Consider the following 19,974-nt stretch of genomic DNA (forward strand, 5'->3'; position numbering starts at 1 on the left):
GAGGAAAAATTAAAAAGATTAAAAACTGGAAGTCTATGATTGATTGTGTGGCAAACCTACAGACTGTATGGATTTTGTTGTCCTGCACTTTAGCCGTAGTTCTCATTACTGGGAAACACTGCAGTGGTATTGATGTTTTATTATCTCTGCCAGCTGAACTGAGACCAGCGACCTATAAGTGACCTTTACAACAGTCGTCTTAATAACTGTCTTCACTATTACAAGGAGAAGTTAACAGCTGAGTATCTGCTCACATGGGTGACAAACTAAAGGGAAAATGATGACAGTGAAGACTGTCAAAACATTTCTCTGGGTGCCACTATATAGCCCACCTGGTTGAGCAGGTGACCCATATGCTAAAGGCTACGACACGGCCCTGTATTAGCTTCCTGTGTGTTAGCCACCCCCCCTCCTTGCTTTCCTATACTGTATTGTCAAGTAAGGGCTCAAAATGTTTCTCTAAAATCTTTGTGTTCTGGGTGCTGCTAATCATTTACATACTCAGCAAAGCATTCAGCAATCCCTTGTATGTAAGCATGTGCATATATTAGTGTTGCTCCATTTACTCATTTACTCATTTACTCCATAATGTTATGTGCTACAGCTTGCACGTCTGGCAACAGAACAAACAAGTAGTATTCAATTATACTGGGTACATGAATACTTCTATTTTGTGCCAGTTTATACACCCAGTTTATCGCATCTCTACATGAATTTATCATATTCTACTACTTTCAGACATTGTACTTTTTTTTTTTTTAACCTTACTGCGTTTATAGTCACAGCTTTAAGTTATGCACATAAAAAAAAGTCTTATAATATGCAAGGGATTGAACATATTGGTACACATATGAAATAGTATAAGAAACACTCAACACAATAATAATTCTTTTATTACTTATATGCGATAAGTGCATGTCTTGTACTGTTGTAAATGCATATTGCACTATTGCTGCCTTTATTTGCTGTATGTACAGTACTGTGCAAAAGTATTGACACCCCCCCCCCCCCTCCCATTTCTTTACATTTTGCTTCAAGCAAGCCAGACTTTTTTTGTAATTTTTAAAAGTGATCTTGAGCAATAGTTCTCCAGATTTTATGAAGTTCTTTCATAAAAGTACCATCAGATTTTGAATCCACCGTGCAATACCACCTGGAAAGTGTCTGGTGGAGTAAAAGCATGCCTGGATAGAAAAACATACAATGGAATACTATAAGTCATGCGCTGGGCTCCCCAGAGCCCGGACCTCAACTACTGAAGCAGTGTGGGATCAAAAGTCAGCCAACATCCAAAGGACAACTATTCCTGAAGGAAAAGCAGAAGAAAATGGATGGCTAGATGGCTTGCAGAAGATAGTTCAGGCTGTGTTAAAGAATAAAGGTGGCCATACCAAATATTGATTTTCATGCTCATTTGGACTGTACAAACTCTATTTTTTTCTGTAGATTTATTATGTATTTATCCTGCATTTCCATGTATGTTTGCATGTTTTAATAAATCGCTGCACCAATTCCCCTTTCTCTGAGCAAAACATAAAAAAATAAGGGGTGCCTCAAGACTTTTGCACAGTAGTCTTCTTCCACAACTGACTTCTAACATGTGGGCTATGAACAAAGCAGTCCTAGATGTTGTTAACAATTCCCAAAGTTTCAGATAAAAACGCACGAGAGAACGCAACTCAGCCTAACGTGGCCATCTAGTGGTCATGTGATGTTCAAAAAGAAGTGTTATCAAAAAAGCGACCAGCAGGGGGCACTGGGTCTATGCTGACTGAGTCGTGGGTGTGTGCCCGTTTAAGCGCACCACGGGGGCCGTTTTTTTTTTTTTTTTTTTAAAGACAAGAGGGGCGGGGTTAGCTGGCTTCGTCTCCGGGAAGGTTTGCCAAAGCTGGCGCCCACAGGTGTGTGATCCTTGTCACCCGGACGAGACCCACGTCGGGATTCCTGCTCTTCGGTAGCGCTCCCTGGATCACAGCTGGCGTTTGGGGGAGTTTGTGTCTCCTCTCTGAACACGCAGGTAGAGTGCTCGCTTGTGTTTACACTGTTAAGTTTGTGTGCTGAAAACAGGCTCGCCAGAAGAGTGTGAGTAAACTAAGTCGTTTTGCGTAATTAGGGCAGCATTAAGATGTCACAAGTGGTTGTTAACATTTTAGAACGGGTTAATCTGGTTGTGTGGCATTAACGTGTGTCCACTCGGTAATGTTTTATTGTTCATGTGTTTTTTTTTTTTTTTTTTTTTCCGTTGCAATCACCGGACTTTCCACCGCAATGTGACCTGCTGCTTTCCCGGCTGCGACCTGTAACGTTTCAAATGGTGAGTATTCGTGGACAAAAGTGTGACACACACAAAAAAAAGGCAAGCACAGAGAGTAATTTGGGTTTAAAACCAAATACGCTTCAAGTGCCAACCTCCTCAGACTTTATAGTTCTGAACTATGTGTCAAACAGAAGGGATCGCTACTTTTCCTCGCTTTATTTGAAAATCTAACGCGTCAGAGTGTTGCGAAACTTCGTGGAACAGCTGTTTAAAAGGGAAAACAAGGCAAATCCATTTCTTCCTCAGCTTTGCCCGATGATACAAATACAAAGCAAATCCCACGATAATTCAACTTTCTCCGTGACACTTTTGACTTCAGTCTTAAAATGTGCTGAATGTGTTCTGTCATATTGGCAAGTCTATAATCTCCTCATCAGCATTTTTCTCAAGCGGTTTCCTAACTGATTTCTTCTCATAACTGCTGAGAAAGCACTTCTTCTTTTCTTTGACATGCACGCTGACACACACACACACACACACACACACACACACCTGATTAAAGGTTTGCTGGGCACAGGCAGACTATTCAGAATAGGGAAGTTGTCACAGCATGCGTTTCCTTTCCTTGAAATAGAAATGTGAATGAATCAAAGAAGGAAGACCTTTCTGTTTTAATAGTCTCTTTAATATTCTCTTTTATATCTGAACTGCACCTTTATCTCATGGTATATTAACAGGGAGGTACTTATGGCTGCAATTGAGTCTTATTTGATATTTAATGTTTTAGAGATATATATTTTAAGATGGGGCAGTGCATTTTATAGTGCCACCTGACCATTTGCACTTGAGTAATTTCACCACTTTTATGTGGTTGAATGATGAAGGTACTGAACCGGGCAGATAACACTGTCCAAAGTCCGTGGGACTCGTCATGTTTATTTGCTGGTGGCTGCTTTCTGTGGTAGCATTTTGCTGAGACGTGACATTTATTGTCCTCATGAGCTGGCTTGAAGTGTGCAAAATGCAGAGGAGGTAGTGTTTTGTCATTTTGCATTTGTCTTTGATAAATTACAGTTGTTTGTAAGGAGAGCTTGGACCAAATGTAGCGCATTCCCACAAAGAAGACTAAACACATAATTCAGCTGTTTTTTTTTTAAAGCCAGCTGAAATATTTTATTTTACTTACTTATTTATTTTCTGTTGTGGGATTAGGTTAATTGGTGATTCTAAATTGCCCACAGGTGTGAATGTGAGTGTGAATGGTTGTCTGTCTCTCTGTGTTAGCCCTGCGACAGGCTAGTGTCCTGTACAGGGTGTACCCCACCTCTCACCCTACGACAGCTGGGTTAGGCTCCAGCCTCCCCCTGCGACCCTGAAAAGGATAAGTGGAAGAAGATGGATGGATGGATTTATTTTTATTTATTTTTTTAGACTTGAGTAGCACAGTTTTTGGTCATTGAACTTTAAAATTAACATATTGTCTTTTTTGAACTTGTTAGCTAACAACTGCTTTACACAGCCAGCAGTTACAGTGGATCATTTACGCAACTGTGTCCACAAATATCTGAGTGTCTGACTGACATAAAATTTGTCATCAGACTAAGAACAAGGCTCCTTGCAGACGTTTGTGCACCTGCCAATTTGTCATAACTGTGTAGACATTTGATTATAATCTACACACGTGCCCTTCAGGCAGACTTCAAGTGGAAATGGAAAAAAGCGTAACAGGAACTACTACTCGTATATGATGTTTGCAGGTGTCTATGTACACAACTGAGTATAATGTACACTTGTTCTTGCTCCTAGCCAAACGGAGGATGTAAAGCCTGTTTAACTTCTTTTAGCTCTATTTTTGGTCCGTACCAACTACTGAAGGTGTATTCATTTCTATGTCTAGCAGCAGATAGCACCCAATGCTGTACAAAGCTGCTGAAAGCCAAGAAAAACACTAACATTGCTGTCAGGATAGGTAAACAGTCTGCATTCAACAAAGCTAAATAAAGTCTCAGGGAACTTTAGCTGATAGTACTCTTTGGGTTCTTTGGTAAAGGCATCCCTGTCATAGATGCACTGTTTTCATTTGATACATTGTTATGATAATAATATAGCCAGTTTAAATACTCAGAGCATGTAAGATAAGTATCATTTATGAAAAGTTTAATCCACAAAATCTCGCTTCGTTACCAGGAATTTGTAGGTTTGTTTCAGTCAGTGTTCTTTGAGAAGATCACCACATAGAAAAATTCAATCATGTCAAATCTAATAAAACTATTAGGGGGGTAAGTTTTCCACGACCTGTTTAAAGGATGAATTCCACTCCAAACAAGAGTTTTCCAAGATGCTGTTCTTCCACTGTGAGCTGGGAGCTCCCTCTGGGGAAAAAGCACACTGTAACTTGAAAATGGAAAGCTTCACTTACAGATTACCTAGTAAAATATTGTCTTAGATGCTGTGAATTATGTGACATGGCTGAAACATGGGAAAAGGCTATTTAAATGTTTTGGTTGTCCGTGTTTCTTGTTGGTTTTTTTTCCCAAGTTGGACCAGTGGAACACAGGAAGGTTGTAATTATAGGCAAGCAGCTGGGAAATTCCAAATTCTGACACATCCTCCAAGGCTGCATATGTATTAAAATATGCATAGATTATGAAATTTTCAGTCTGTCAGAGATCCCCTATGTCCTTTTGAGAAATTGAATTAAATGTAATTTTATTTCTTATTTTCAATTAGTCACCTCTATACTAAATGCAGGCAAAACCAGACCGAATCTTTTCATTGTGGTATAAACGAAGAGTCATTCATGTCAGACATCTAAGGCTTTAAGAGCTACACAAGAGATTTCCTCCTGTTGTTTTGATCTAATGCTGCAGGTGATAAATACTATCTATGCCTATTCATCTTAAGAATTTAGTACATGATCAATAGCACTAGCTTTGTACTGCAGGAGAATACTTTATTTTTACCTGCTGCTCTTTGTTGCTGTGACTCATCGCACTGCTGTATTTGTGTGACAGATTAAAAGCCGTGGAAGGGCCAAGTGTGTGACTCAGAAGTGAGGGGTTAAAGGTTAAAAGAAACAGTCAGCAAACCTCTGCCGTTATCACGATTCAGAGATAAGGAATTCAAAGGTTGGAGTATTGTCCGCACACTTTAATTGGAATGAAATGGCTAAGCCACGAGAGTTATTACATTAAAGCCACAGCTTTCCTAAAGTGAACATCCTGAATTTTAACCAGTCGTATTACATTGTCTTCTTGGAAAGCGGTATATCCTTTTGAATGTTGTTGTGCTGTTATTCCAGACTCAATATTTCAAATCAATTTTTGCTGTCTTAGAGAAACTTCTGAATTGTCAGACACAACAAAATGTATAAAACTGACTTATAGTACAAAATAGATGGATGAACAAGAGGTGGCTATGAATCAGGAGGATAATCTGCTTATTGGAAGGTCAGTGTTTGATCGCTGGCTCCTTCAGTCTACACGTCAAAGTATCCTTGGGGAAGATACGGAATCACCAGTCACTCCCTATGCGTGTGTGTGTGTGTGTGTGTATGTGTGTGTATGTGTGTGTGTGTGTGTGTGTGTGTGTGTGTGTGTGTGTGTGTGTGTGTGTGTGTATATTTTAGATAAAAGTGCTTGTGTGAATGTGTGTGTGATTGGGTGAATGAGCCCTGTAGTAAAAACCACTTTAAATGCTCAATTGGGTAGAAAAGTGCTACAGAAGTACCAGTCCATTTATAGTTTAGATTGCAAAGTGTTATCAGCGTTAATCACAGACTTCATGCCTTCGGTCTAGTTCAGTCTGTTGAAGCGAGTTGAACCCGACATGTGAGTGCAGTGCTGTTGTCTTCTGAAGCTGGAGGAGATAAAACATATGACTCAATCTTGTTGGAGTAGGATTGATAAGCTTATTGGGAATATTGTTATCTCCCAGCATGCCCGATCACTTGAGAGCGGTCTGGAGCTTTCTTTGCCTTATAAAGCTGTGGTCTGCGTGATGGCACCTTGACAGTCACAGGGAGCAAAGAGGTCACTGCTTCAACTTGACCTCAGGACTTTTGCTTGTCACCAGAGAGCTCTGTTGTACTGCCATTAGTTTTCATCAGAGAATTAAATAGTATTGTGGTTTATTGGGTAGAATATTTTACATGCAGTAGATTTTAAAATAAGGGCTCAACAGCCACGTTCATGAATGTGGGCTGTACTTCTAACCTTTGGAATTCATGATTTTGCCCATCAAGCAATAATTAGCGAGGAACTGTTTTGAGTACGGACTTGGCACATAGCTGCAAGAAAACAAAAAGCTTCCTTTTTAGAGTTTTCTATGGATACCAATTCATGAAAAAAAAACAAACATGTTAAGGAGGAACATAATCAAAACCAGTCTTGTCCACAGTCATACTTTGAAGGGGGATCTTCAACACTTGTTGTTATTACATGTAAAATATTGATCAATGATCACTATACACTGATGGGCTAAATTTTACTTATATGAAAGGCAGACACCCTGATTTGCCTTCTTTCTGAGAGTTAGATGTGAAATTTAATCTAACTGCAGTAATTATGAAGCTGCCATTAGAAGTCAATGAGCTTAGCTTAATATAGCATAAAGGCTGGAATGTGGGGGCGGGGGAAGCTAACCTGGCTGTGCACCTCTGAAGCTCAACAATTAGAACAGGATATCTTGTTTAATTGGTGCAGAAAGCTAAGATTGAAAGAAACAGCCTGTGCTGTGGGTTTATAAGAGGAATGTTTTAGACTATTTCCTTGAGTCCTTCTGTGAGATAGAAAAAAAAAAAAAGGGTGGGGGAATACTTTGAGAAGAGGCGAGCCCTTTCCTCTTGTTTCCAGCCTTTGTGCTAAGCTATGATAAACAGGTAGCGGTGTTAGCTTTATAGTCCTCAAAAAGAATCAAGCTTTGGATCAATCTCATCGAACCCTCAACAAGAAAGCAAAGAAGCCCACGTAACTCAGCCACGTGCCACGCGCGTGCTGTCCCTCCCTTACTCAAGTAGTTCCTCACTAATAATTGCTCGATGGGCAAAAATCATGAAATCCAAAGGTTAGAAGTACAGCCCACATTTATGATTCCTCAAGATAAGATGTGCTTCCTGCATGCAAGCAAGCATCTTACTGTTACTTCATTTTTTTTTTCTCTTTAATCTGCAGCTTTAATCTGTGCCCTCGGCTTCAACCGTAGTTGAAAACAGGCAGTTTTCTAATAGGAGGTGTAGTGTGATGCGGGTGTGCTCAAAATGGGGGGTTGATTTGGGAGCTTTGGCCCAGTGTGGGGTGTCCAAATCAGACTCTAATTTCCATTGTGTGCTTGCTGACCCGCAGCCCTCTGGCAGTGAAGGCATTTACAGCCGAGTAGAGCTGGGCAGCAGGGGATGGGAGCTGTGACTGGCTAGAGGTGAAGTTCAGAGCAGAGTTGGATCCCGTTCAGTTTGAGCACTCGGTTCAAAGTGTAATTTACATCCACAGCTAAATAAAGTCATAAAGTCTCGACTGTCAGAAATACATTCATAGATTGGATAACTGGAACTGTTTTAAATTAAAACTTTAGCCAGAGAGCGCACTCATTAAAAATGCCTTCATTATCAGAATGACTCAGGTTAGGGTATGAAGGCCCAACAGGCAAAATGAAAAGAGATCCTGTGTTTGGCAAAAGAACCATTTTAGAATAGCAATTATTTTCCCCCAGACCCTGGGATTTGCTGGGAATGTTGGCCTAGAGTTTCTTTTTTTTTTCTTTTTGTAATTGGATCACACGGGTGATTTGCCAGGTTTTGTAAGGGACATGCCTCAACTTAATTATGCATTGATGAAGTGCCAGCTTGCTTGTTCTGACCACAGTAGTGTAAATTGGATTTCTGCAATGAAGTTCATAAGGTTACTGATTATAGAGACTGAGCATATAGACATATTTATACATAGGTTTTACTGTGTGAAGCTAGGGCTTGTAGCGTTACCTTTTCTAAGATAAATGAATGCAAACTAGGTTCAAGGTCAGGGCTCTGAGCAGACGAACTGCACAGGAACTTGGTGTCTGTGCACAGCAGAAAGAAGTGAAGAGTTAAGCAGCCACATAAGCTAAGTCGAGTCCACAGATCACATGTTGCCTGTCTTGCGTGGTATTAATCATTTTTGCTGACCAAGGGCTGCTCTAGAGGCTTGGAAGACTCATAGATGTGCACTCACTTATCTGTGAGTAATTATATGTGCAGAGAAGATCGAAAGTCGGAGCACAAGATATTTTTATAGCAGTCAATGCCTGAAACTTTATTACTGCATTTATTGATAGAATTTATTGTAGCTGTATTGTCCATTCTTTCTGTTTTATACAAAGTCACTGTGAAAACAGCAGCTGTGTGATCTTAACGCATCAGTTCTCACAGTGGAGCATTTTTAATAAGTACAGTCATCAGCATTTTATAACTAACAAGGACTGTAACAGATATTTACAGGAGATGTCTGCTTTTTTGACTGCACTGGCCAGAAAATGTAGCTGGTCAGCAATAACCGCATTTTCTTTGAGGAAGGGCGACGTGCACTACCTGTTTTATGACATGTGCAACCAAAAAACAGAAAAGTGTGTGGTTTTAGGTACTGTTGTGTACCTCGTACCTTCTAATCTAGACAGACTTTTCTTGGAATTTATTTTGGATTTTCAAATGAATTAAAACAGTAACTCAAAACTGGCTGTTTTTTATGAAGCATTAAATCAGACAACTGTGAAAAGTGTACAAACGTCACTGAAAATACACATTGTTCCACTCTGTGAAACGTTGTTGGGCTACCAGCTCATTTTTTTTTCTTTTCCAGACTGACAAAATCAAAGTAATTCTAGCCAGACTTAAAAGATTAGGACAGACTTACTCTATACACTCGGTGGCCATTTCATTAGGTACACCTGGAGTAGCCAAAAAAAAAAAAAAATCACCTGTTGGGGCATTAAAGGGATAAGCCACCAATATCACTGGCATCAGGTTAGTACAGACTGTAATAGCTTCATTATAGAACTGCCCAAAATATCTTTAAGTTACTTCTTACCTTCAAATATGAAGGAGGGAGATTTTTGTTTTGTTTTTTTAGTCTGAAGTTGGTTAGCCTGTTAGTATTTTTTTCCTACTATAGCTCATTTAATCCTCTGTCCTGGCATGATATTTTTTCATTTGTCTTTCATTACCAATAGTTAAGTACAGTCTCTTTGTCTCTGTTAAGCAGCTTAACACATGCATGATTCAACCGTTTTGATTTGTTATTGGCTGACCAAACTAAATTGCATTTTAATGCATTTTTAACTATAAAACTATATGTGCACTGATATTTCCTGTGGGGACAAGCTAATATGCAAGCCCTCATCCTGTATTTTATTGCATAAAGTCACACCGTCACCACCCGCTGGCTAGACAGGCCTTGATGAGCAATGTCTGAGACGATCACTCGGGTCATACTGCGCCCGACTCCACCTGCTCTAAATGTAGATAACCATTGTTTGGCTGGACTGAAAAAAGACATTGTAGCTGGTTGTTATAGCCTCTTGTGCAGTATGCTTTCTCAGACAGCCTCATTGTGGTAATGTGCACAACAATTTGTTTTGGAAGCGTAAGCTGTGGTTCTCATTACAATAATCTCTGATTTACAAACAAGACATGAATGGGGGAGGTAAAAGCCCTTCCCTGTAATATTTTATGTGACATTACAGCGAAGTAAGGGTGTGTGTAAAAACAAATCCTTATACTTTTTGTGGTTAAGAGACAAATCACTTTAATACTTAGGATGACAGCTCTATAAGTTATCACACTGAGATCATTTTGAAAACCTCCCTTGGCTAATCTTTCTCCCTCCTGAATGGAGGGTTGCAGGAATATTTGGTTACATGTATTGTTAAGCTCTAGCGAAACCACTTTACTATGTAACATGAGTGACACTGTAAAAAATAAAAATAGTTTTTTTGTTTTGTGAATTGTGCTATATTAAGCAAGTAACTGAATGAAGAAGCAGCTGCCTTGTTTCTGTACATAAGAGCTGCCCTATGTATTATTCTACTATCTGGAAAGCATGCCCACTATGTCACTGTCACTATTTATGTGTGAATTCAGCAGAAGGTTCTCATAAGCCCCAGTGTTCATGATTTCGTGTTTATAATTGCGTAGCGTATTGTAAGTGTGGGCATCCAGCATGAAAGCAATTTGATGAAATAAAAGTCAAGTGGGTGATGAAGTTGGGTCAAGCTCCCAGTGCAGGCGGGAGGCAAAACCCGCAAATCCCCAGAGGGAACAACCCGGACTTTAATTAAAAACTTGCTTTTATGGCTGTATTTGTGAATGTGCACAAACCAATGTGTGTGCCTGGGAGAGCGCTGCAGATGCGTGTTTGCGTTGCTGTGCTCGCATGCTCATAATTTCCTTGTTTCATTGTGCCTTAGTTTTTCAGCTGAGGGTGGATGGTACAGTGCATACAGTCAGCAGGGGATTGTATAGCTTCAGCTCTGCGACAGAAGTAGTAAAATAGCCAGTATACCACAGAGTAAATGCCCCACATTGTTCAGAACTATTAAAGGAAAAATGTACTTTAAATGTAAAAAGTGGAAGTGCTTGTTGTGCGGTTCCTGTCAGTGTTATATTTCTGGAAAACTGATACTGATGCAGTCATTTGCGGATGGTCAAATTCAGCTTCTTTTTATGGTGTTGACTATTTTAATCTGTAGCATATTTCTTAAAGCCTGCCACTGCTTTTACATGTCAAGCGTGCACTGTAGGGTCTTTACCCTACAATATAAAGCGCCTTGAGGTGACTGTTGTTGGCGTTATATAACTAAAACTGAATTGAAATATTAATCTGCAAAGTAACTGTAGCTGCTACATAAACACCAGGAAGTAAAAAGGTACATTGTTTTCCCATGAAACACAATTAAAGTTGCACGGTTGAACTAAGCTTCTTCCTCCTCCAAAATACAAAAAAAATACTCTGGGAAGAAAAGCTACATGAAATGTCAGTTTTCCATGAAATAGCACATGGCTGTTTAGTGGTATTTTTTTATATTCGTAATTCTTGGAGTGTGACCTATGTTGGATTTTTGTGGCCAATCCTGTTTTTGTGGAATGAAAACATTCTGATATCACTATATCATCAGTTTGACTCTCCAGCTCTTTAGCTGGCAATCTAACATGCAAGACATCGCTTTACACCACCAAATTTTGATTTGGCACATATCAGATGATATATGTACACAGATGCCAATATTGGTGGACTGTTTTTCCTGTGTATATGAATTTATTGTCTAAAACTGTTGACATGTAAGCTGACATATAAGGTAAATAAAGGCAGCAAATTCTGGGTGGTATAGGAGGCTCCATCATTTTTGCTAGAAACAGTGAGTTGGCTGATGAAGAAAAACTCCAAGTCATCAGTTCAGCCATTAATCGACTCATGGTTTCAGATCATGTCACTTCTTCTTTTTCATGTCATCACACTATTTTGTCTCTTCCTTTTAACAGGTTTCAGTAACAGGGCTGCACATATGTTGTGGGGCAAAACTTGCTGTTCATAATTACTGCGCTATAAAATACAGTACCAGTCAAAGGGTGTACATTTAAAAAAAAAACAAAATAGCTTAACAATTTGTCAAGAGGCAAAAGTATATTTATAACTCATTTTATTTGTTATATTTGACATGCAGTTTGTTATCAAGAAGTTAGTACAAGGGAAAAGTGACTTTTTTGTGATTGGAGTGGAATTTCCCAAAGAACTATTTTGTGTTTTAAATATCTTAAATACTTTTTCAGTAACTAGGTTTACATTTTATTTCAGCACAAGTAAAATTTGAACAACACCTGTGTGTTTTAGTATTTTGTGCATGGATTATTTTCAAATTGTTCTCCCAACTGTAGAATGACTCAAAAAAACGCCTCAAAACTGCACAATCACATGAGCACATCTTCCTTTCTTTGTAACATTCCACCACTGATTGGCATTAATTTAATCTCATGCCCTTAAATAGAGATGGCTCAAACTGCTGTCCGTCACTAAAGCGGCAAACCTCGTGCCATTAATTGCCCTGCTGTGCGCGTGCATATGCGTGCGCGCGCGTGTATTTGGAGGAGGGTGCTGCTAAAATAATACCCCGGCTGTCCTGATATCCCACAATTCTACTCTCGGCTGCATAGTGGAGTTTGATAGGCTGGTGAAGAGGGGAACTGCAGCAGAGTAGCAACACTGTCAGGAAACAGAAGCCCACTACGAATGCAACTCGTATAAGCAGCTGCACGAGGGCGGTGTGTCTGGTAATAAACCTCTTTTCTTCACTGCTTCTCTTTTCTGATATTACACCGAGGCTCCCTTAGAAAAGATGTAGTCTTCGCGGCTTATACAGTTCTTTGTCATATTTCTTCTCGTGCCACATTTTTGATCGCGGGTCCACAGCAGCCACGGCAGATGACATAATTAACATTAGAATACAGTTTTACTGTATCCACTCAGGCGAAAAAAAGTCGAGTGGACGTGGCTAACCGAGTGAGAAACGTGGGTCGTATGTTTTTTTTTTTTGTTTGTTTGTTTTGTTTTGTTTTATCCCGCTGTGGTTTCACGTTGTAGCCATTCGGTGCGTAACACTGTAGCAAAAATGTTGCTTTTTGCCGATTGAACAGCGGCGGTTATTCTGAAGCTAAGAGTCAAGGTTTGCACGGATATTTCAAAGAAGCACACCGATTGAGGTGAAGCAGGCTAACGTGCTCAAGTTTCGGGGCCAGAAAGTGTGTGAAATTGGTGAAAGGAGATGATACAGATGCTTGTCCGACCTTTAATCCCCTTGTTTTTACATCAGTGAAGGAGAGCGCTGAGTCACTGGCTGACACTGTTTCAATTTGCAGACAATTTATGGATTAAAACTGTCAGATTATCCGAGGTTAAGACGACGTACCTCGATGTTTTTGATCTGCAGTGCGGTAGGCGTGGTTAGGGGCTGGATGACACGGTCCGATCCTCTTTTAGCATCCTTACATCCTTGCAACCACAGTATGCAATGGCTGGAGTCTGACTTGACAATTTAATTAAGATGCACAGTAAGCTGCTGTTGCAGTAGCATTGAGAGGCAGAAACATTGTGGGCCTTGTATACAGGGATTCATTTACTGAGGCTGCACCTCTGTTCATAGCTTTAGTTTGCACAGCCACTATGGAGGAAGCTGTCTTTTTTTATCCCACTTAACATAAACTGCTGACACCACTGATTCATATGAGGAAGCCCATATATTGTTGAATCATGTCTGGCCTGTACTTATACATTTAAACCATGATTTGTCTCATATGCTGCATAATAAGAGCCTGTGTCCTCAATAGCTGTGATACAAAGAGTAAAATTAATGTTAAAGATTACAAAGATGAACAAGAAACATTTATATTTATACTTCAAAATGTCACTGTTTTGTTATTTGACCAGCCCTGTGTGTGTGTATATATAATGTAAATGTGTCTAGACAGATTGACAACTTGATTATGTCACTTTCAACATCAGGAGTTTGTGACATAAATATTGGAAGAATAATCACATTAATCTCTTGATTGATGTACTGATTATTACACAAAAATATACATATTTTTGTGTAGATAATGGCTCTGCAAGCTCACTCAGACATTATTGTAATGGTTGATGATCGTTGGTGTTTTTATCTGTAACAGCTCATCAAATTGAATTAGGTTGTAGAATAGGGAATAAGTTCCTGTAGACACAATGCCATTTCATTGAGTAGTGACTGTGCTTGACGTGAATGCATCAGTATTGCGTCAGTATTTTTCATGTTTGAGATTCTGGGGCTTGGTTTGAGCGTTTCCCAGTGAGCATAAAACTAATCCAAAAGAATAACTTGTAATTGTGCCTCAGAATTCACATAGTAAACAAGGTAAAAGGGATAAAAGAGAGGCTTATTTTAACCCTTTGGTATTCATACCAGCAGGCATTATTAGTAATTAAATCGGGAGATTAGCAATCAGTAAATCTAACATGCTTAATCCCCTCTGGTCAGTCTCAGCCACAGTATAAGAAGTTCTTAACATCTCATCAATATACAAAGACTTAGTTCTAATCTTTTACATTAACAGAGGTTTTCTCCTTTGTCAACGAAGGCAGACAACCCAATCGAGAGCGACTAACTCACAGCAAATCCTTTCAGACAGATTGTTAATGTTTATGTTACCCTTTCACAGAAACCATCCTTGGCCTTAAGCAACTACATGCCAACAGTCCCACGATGATTGTGTCACACAGCGTCCACAGTCAAAGTGTGATAACATTAAGGTAGCTGGGTTGCCTGTTGAATCCTCAAAGGCCTCACTGCTAGAGACAGTAATGCTAAGAATGTAAACGCAGCAAACTGACAGGATTTATGTCCTCCTCAGCAAAAATGCTCCCTGCTTGGAGTCACCTTCATGTGACCAGTCTGCCTTCCCCAATTTCTGCTATTGAGGTCTCAAGTGACAGCTTGGTTTGTGACGGTTCAAACAAATGACTTTTGGACATGACAAATTGACATGAGGACTGGGTGTGACACCTGAAACAGTTACTAAATTGTATAATCAAATGTGCAAATACCATTTTGTTTCAGATGTCAAGAGACTCAGAGGACCCTTGTGGGAATCATTTGAATGACTTGTACTCTTAAATGGTAAACTGGCAACTGAGTGTATACACTAAAGCCATAAGACATCAAAATTTTACAAGATTTTTCTTGTCTTGTAGGGACCTGTTGTGGAGAGTGGGTTTTGGAATGTCTTTGCTGGCTCTTCAAATCAAACCCACGTTTTGCATTGTTGGAACTGTTGACGTACTCAGTTTGGCCTGCACCAAAGCAGGAGAACATTCTGGCTAAACCCAGTGTGGTATAAAACAGATCTGGGTTGTGTAATATCTGCACCAAGCTATGTAATATGTAAATCTTATAAGGCAGGTTTCCAACACAAGTTTTGTGAAAAGTTTCTTTTAGCAACTTGTAGCTTGTTAGTATTGTCATTATGGTTACCTGCCAGAAACTTTGATAGTGAGTCTTGAATTAGATAAACAGTTCCTTCTCTTATAGAAATGGCATTCATGCCTCTGTTACATTGTTATCACCTTGATTGATGTCCAATGCAGCTCTGCCCTTTCAGGTGTCTCTTGTTTTAATTAACTCTGAAATCTTCTGGGATGATGCTGGACAGCATTTTTGGCTCTGACCAGAAAACATTTGATTCATCTGGTAATTGAATTTGTTAAGCTGGTATTTATATATGACCTTTATCTATCTTCTTTAGAAGTCTTATGTCAGAACAGCAGCATAAATCCCCAAAACCTTTCATATTTTTTAGCAGGGTAATAGGAGGTGGAGCCTGAAATAATGATGTTTTAATTACTTAAATAAGTTATTTACCAAAACTTAATTGATTTTATCTACTAAATCTCACAGCCCCCGAGTTTTAGCCTTTCAAAAAGTCAGTAATGTTTTGTGGGAGTCATGGGCAGTTGTTAAAACTTTGGGGATCTGTAACCTCTCTGCAGAGGTGCCCCATTTGAGTGTCCAGACCAGCTACATGATATCCTGTTACAGCTGCTGGGCTTGGGTGTGCGACAGCTGTTGGCCCTGCGGCCATGCAGAACGGTCCAATCTTATTCAGCTGGCCTGCTCGGGATGGGCCTTGACGTGTCAAGCAGCGCAGGCTATTCCCCTCCATGTAACCTCCATTAGTCCCCGAGGGGTAATGAATGTGGGGGCAGGGGTGGCAGGGATGGGCCCAGCTGTGGTGTACTCTGGCTAATAGCGCTTAGCACAGATGGCAGTCCCTCATCCTCCCATGTGTGTGCGTGAAACTTAATGTGCACAGGCCCGTTTCCAGCAGTGTGCATTACAATCACACATGGCCCTTAAATGGAGGTCTGCAATGCATGGGCAGTGGTACAGTATTTAGTGTCGGTGATCAATTATGTTATGCAGCTACAAACTGATAAGCCTCAGCTGCTACTTTTCGGGTGGATGTGAATATTGACTGCAGTGTGCTACCTAACCATTGCAGCTCAGTGGGATTCTTTTTGGTTTGTTCAGTGACAGAAAGCAGGTTTTATTAACTGTGGGACACAGAAGAATGAAGTATGATAAAGTAGTGTTAATGTTTATGCTTCGGTGGGTGGTTTCTGTTTGGCCTTCCTTAGAAGTCAGAACACAGAGAGTATTGGCTTTTATCTTAAGGTGTGACCGAGGAGAGTATATGTGCTTTCCATCAGGTTATGTTTGACTGTAAACCTGAAAATCTCAGAGGTCAATTTGGTTATATCTTTAACGCATAGTGCTTTTTTTTTTTTCAAGTGCTGACTGCTAATTTTATTATTTCCAGAATCTACAGAGGGAACAAACAGATGTTTTAAAACTTCCTGTTTTTACAATAGCCGGTTCTATTTTAGAGCCAGTCCCTAAGTCAACAAAATGCAGAGATTTGTCAATTTATGATGACAACAAAGCTCATATTAAACCTTATCTTCTTATACAGTAAGGCCCCAATTCCACAGAGAACCAAACATTATGTAGCGTTCTGTTGGAGACATAGATGTAATTTCTGAAAAGAAAATTTGGGACTAAGCTGCAGATTGTTTTGCATGGAACTTGTTCTAGATCAGGTACCCACATTGGTAGATATAATAGCAGTAATTCTAGTGCTTTCTCAGCCAGGAAAAAATTATTAGGCACAAAGAGTTATGGCTTTAAATAGCCCTTAAATACTTGTTGAAAGGTAAGTCTCATAAGATTTACTTAGGGGCTTCAAAAGGATTTGAGCTTGATAAAATGGTGCTGAACCTCATCTTTACCAAAAACTGGCTGATTATGACTGCATGACCCGAAAGAGGGTGAATCTCAGTTATGAAATATTAATCAGCAACAGAGTGACACATCGCATGTTTATTCATTTAAAAATATCAGTGATATTTTTTTTAAGTACTTTGGCTGAAACTCATATTCAGTATGATAAGGCTACATTGGTACAATATTGGGCAGTTACTAACAGTAATCCAGGTCAGTAAAGGAGTTTCCTTCTGAATGCATAATTTATGTACCAGTCTATGGTGGAGGGCCACACACAAGACTACTGTGTAGTCTGTTGTGTTGCCCTGTGAAGAGTGCCTGTCACCAGTGACTGAACGTATTCTTCCTCCATTTCTATGGTGCTAAGATGTTCTGTCCCACCCCTCTTTCCATAGTTCCTTTTTCAGAAAAAGGGTTAAGAGAGGCAAAGGTTAGCTACGCAGCCATCTTCTGTCAGCTGATCAGTGATCCGCTCCTCAGCACTGCCACACATGACAAATCAAAGTTGCAGCGAAAGATGTTTTGACAGGATTTTTGCTTGAATTCAGCTTAGTGGTCTTTTAAAATTGCTTGTCTTCACTTGGGAAACGTGTGTTGGGGTTGGAATTTGGACCTTGTGATTTTATTCCTTTATTTAAAGTGCTTCAGCTCAGGCTTTTAATCTAAATTAGGTAATCTTTATAGTCCTTTTTATAGGGTCTGAAGATCAGCATGTTGCATTCAGTGACCCTTGGAGCTTATAACACTTTGAATGCTCCTGACTCTTCCAAAAGCATAGTTTTGACTCATTTTAATCCAGAATTACTGTTGCTTTAGGTCAGCATCATTCTGATCCATTAAGTAACAAACAACATGCTGATGTGAAGTTTTTTTTTTTTTTTTTTTCTTACTTGGCAAAGGTTACGTTGGCATTATATTGTACTGCTAGTTTGAAGCAGTTCCATCAGGATTTAAGTCTACTGCTCATTAGCGAAGATGAAATATTCTCTGGCATTCACAAAGCAATTGCCTGCTTAAGTAAAGCATCATTCTGCATTAGAATTAGTGGATTATACCAAATGGCTTTGGATCATGAGGTTGACAACACAACCTTCAGATCTGTTGAGCTTGAAGCATTTCAAAGTTAAAAGAGCGCAAGATTAACAACGCAACAAAGGTATGAGGTCATGTAGTCACGACATGTTGGCCAAATTAAAATCTTTGAGAAGGTTTTCTGAGACGTATTTCTTACTATAACTTGGCCCCCAAAAGGCTGTTAGCACAGTGGATTTTATCTCGGTTTGATGTGCTCAATTTTTGAACTGCAGTCACCCTTTTAGATGTTGCCATTTTTTTTAAATGAGTATTTGATTATATTTGGGGATTACCCCTAGGCAGCGTCGGTTTTGTTGATCCACAGGCTTCTGACCGTGGCCACGGCTGGAAGTCGGAGATCTTCCTCGGAATCTTCCATGCTCGCAGTAAACATGGCCCTATAAATAGAGCTCAGTGAAAAGCAGGCCAGCAGCAGAATGACAGGCATCCATACTACAAAACCCAGACTCTGTGCAGCAGAGGCGCAGTGTGCTGTCTCACACACACACGCGCACACCTTCCAAACCCCACACCCCAGTGTCAAAGCCTGTGGGTACAGTTAGCACAGATGGCCTCCAGTGTGAGCTGCTCTATCTGTCATCTTTGTTTGTCAAAACTAGCCATTAGATATTTCCTCTCGTTACCCAGTTTTAGGCTCTTGAGACTGCATCTGTCGCTGGTATGCTGCTATTCACAGAAGCAGAAGGTCATGCTATGAAAAACGCGTACTGGTGCAGCTCAGACACTTTGGATTCCTGAGTGTAAATTCGACCGAGAAACTGAGGACGTGTACTTTAACATAGACTTAATCAGCTATTTTGAATTGTTCAAATAACTATAGATAAGAAAAATGCAGTTTTTCTGTTTTCTCCAGTTAAGTGTTGCTTTTCAGTTATTTTTCCTCTGTGGAATCAATAAATTTGAGTTTGAAGATATTAAAAGTATTGTGTTTACAGTGTTTGTACACTTTATAATTAAATATGCAAATAATGAGAATATCCTAATAAAATAATTAGTTGACTCACTGAATTATTTTGAAAATGTAAAGTATTACACATCTTTCAAATTCCCAAAGTTGTCTGAGCAACAGTTGGAAAGCATAAAGCGATATGAAGTTTTTCTTCTTGTGGAAAAATAGTGCAGCTTCACACTGGAGAGCTTCAGATGTTTGACATTTCCATCTGATTAATTATTTCAATTACTCAGTCATCAATTTATTATATTTTGTCACTTAATGTCCTCCTAATCAGCAAATTAGCATAATCCAATGAGTAGATTAATGAGGTAATTGCCCCTTGGTATCTTTTTTTTTTTTTTTTTGAATTTACACATGTAAATGATTTGTAGATGCTTTTACCAGAATGTGAAACACCTGCGATTAATAAAATATTTGATTAGCCAGTTGGCGATAGCAATTGAAAAGTAATTGGCAAATATATTCAGACATTACCCCGCACCTTGGTCTGTTTTCTGATATTTCAGAACCAAAATGTTTATGTAAAAAAAGTTAAGTTAATTACTTGTTTATATGGGTATTTGTTACAACTATAAATATTATTTAAGCCAGTTAAATCCACCCTTCCAGCATATGTGAAAATGGATATAATGTAGAATTTGTTGACGTCATAGTCCAAGTGCTTACCATTGTCAGCTGCTGACACTACTGTGATTAGTGAAAAGGGGACTTGAGTGCCCCAAAGCCACTTGCATTAATTCCTATTCTGCTGCCAAACAATATCCACATCTCTGCATTTGCATCAGAGGGGAGCTTATCATTAGATGGGCCTGAAAAGCACCACTGCATCAATTCATAA

At 39.5% G+C, this 19,974-nt stretch overlaps 1 protein-coding gene across 8 annotated transcripts in view; it reads left to right on the forward strand.

Moving 5' to 3' along the window:
* Positions 1–1,825: 1,825 nt before the first annotated feature.
* epb41l3b (erythrocyte membrane protein band 4.1-like 3b) overlaps positions 1,826–19,974 on the forward strand; it is a 54,378-nt gene continuing 36,229 nt past the window's right edge. For 7 of the 8 annotated variants that reach the window (XM_030751268.1, XM_030751261.1, XM_030751263.1 and 4 more), the window contains exon 1: positions 12,431–12,548. The gene's annotated coding sequence lies outside the window, so the exon portion shown is untranslated. Of the gene's footprint in view, positions 2,018–12,430; positions 12,549–19,974 lie in introns of those variants that run through there. The other variant, XM_030751262.1, reaches the window with a different exon arrangement.

The sequence above is a fragment of the Archocentrus centrarchus genome, chromosome 17 (assembly GCF_007364275.1).
Source record: "Archocentrus centrarchus isolate MPI-CPG fArcCen1 chromosome 17, fArcCen1, whole genome shotgun sequence".
In the NCBI taxonomy this organism is placed as follows: domain Eukaryota; kingdom Metazoa; phylum Chordata; class Actinopteri; order Cichliformes; family Cichlidae; genus Archocentrus; species Archocentrus centrarchus.